Genomic DNA, 1,796 nt, shown 5'->3' on the forward strand with positions numbered 1-1,796 from the left:
TCGGTGGAATGTCATTCAATTAGCTTGCAAGCATGTGACTAGGTCACAAGGGATGACATACCACGGTACGAGTAAAGAGTACTTATCGGTAACGAGGTTGAACTAGATATAGAGATACCGATGATCAAACCTCAGATAAGTAAAGTATCGCACGACAAAGAGAATTGTTACCGTATGTTAATGGTTCTTTCGATCACTAATTAAGTTATTGTTGAAAATGTGGGAGCTATTATGGATCTCCAGGTCCCTCTATTGGTTATTGATGGGAGAAGTGTCTCGATCATGTCTGCATAGTTCACGAACCGTAGGGTGACGCACTTAAGGTTCGACGTCGTATAGTAGATTTGGAATATGAGATGGAGACCGAATGTTTTTCAGAGTCTCGGATGAGATCCAAGACATCACGAGGAGGTCTAGAATGGTCTGGAGAATAAGATTCATATAAGGAAAGTTAATTTCTGGGGTTCGGAAAAGTTTGGGAATTTTCCGGTGGAAGACCGAGAAGTTTCTAGAAGGTTCCGGAGGGGCAACCAGTGGGCCCACGACCCCGGGAGGGACCACATGAGCCGAGGGGGTGCAGCCCAGCCCTAATGGGCCAGGCGCACCACTCCCTCAAGGCCCAAGCCGGCCACCCTTTAGGGTTTCCCCAAAAACCCTAGGGGGGAGAATTGGGTCGGGGGGAGGGGCCCCCTCCCTCTTTGGCCGCCGGCCCTAGGTCTTGGAGGAGGGGCCAAGGCAACCCTGGCCGACCTCCCCCTATATAAAGAGGGGAGTGGGCAGGGGGCGCATCTCTCCCTCATCCTCCAACCCTAGCCGCCTCTCTCCTCCTCCACCATAGTCCTGCACCGGCTTGACGAAGCCCTACATAATCTTATCCTCCACCATCACCACCACGCCATCATGCTGCTAAAATTCCGAGGAGATTTACCACACCTACGCTGCCCGCTGGAACGGGGAGAAGAAGGACTTCATCGACACTGTATGAGAATCGAGTACGGAAGTGCTGCCGGATTGCAGCACCGAACGATCGTCTGCATCAACCACGAGATCTGATCTAATTTAGGCTTTTGATCTTCGAGGGTTAGTCTCTCTTCTTTCTCGTTGCTCCGATCTTCATAGCTTACATCTTGGCTTTTCCTAGATTGGATCTTGGTTTTGTTCTTCTTCACGGTAGAATTTTTTGTTTTCTATGCAACGAACCCATCACTAATAATGTAACAATATGTTTGATAATTGGCTTAATGGGATTGGATTGAAATTTCGATTAAGGCAAGAATTTGAGTGAGAGTGTGTACATTGGTTTGGGCAATATGGAATTGTCAAAACGATGTGATTTTTAACAAGACCACGGTTCCAAATTTTGTGCAGGTCATCTAAAAGGTTTTGTATTGGATCGACATGTGGTGTTTTCCTTCTTCGAGTAAAGCAGCGGAACATATGGACTATGGTTGCATTTGGCTGATGGCGGTCGTAGGTAGGATATCTTCAATCAGGGAGGCTGGTGCCAATTGCCTAGAATCCAAGATGATTCGACACCTTTCATTTTCTATATTTTGTTGGTTAATCCACGTTGCAACTTTATGCGATCCATGAAATATAATATACTTTGATATTTTTATTTTGAAATAAAAAACCATGTACATTACTTTGATACATAGTCTGGGGTCCTTACTCGAAAAAAAGAGTCGCCATTATATTGTGAGAAAGGGTTCTGGTTATCAGATTCACTACAAAGTACTCTTTAGTCTCTAGGTTTATTGAAACTAGTGTATCATAGTACATAACATGACGGGAGC

The sequence above is a fragment of the Lolium rigidum genome, chromosome 5 (assembly GCF_022539505.1).
Source record: "Lolium rigidum isolate FL_2022 chromosome 5, APGP_CSIRO_Lrig_0.1, whole genome shotgun sequence".
Taxonomy (NCBI): Eukaryota; Viridiplantae; Streptophyta; class Magnoliopsida; order Poales; family Poaceae; genus Lolium; species Lolium rigidum.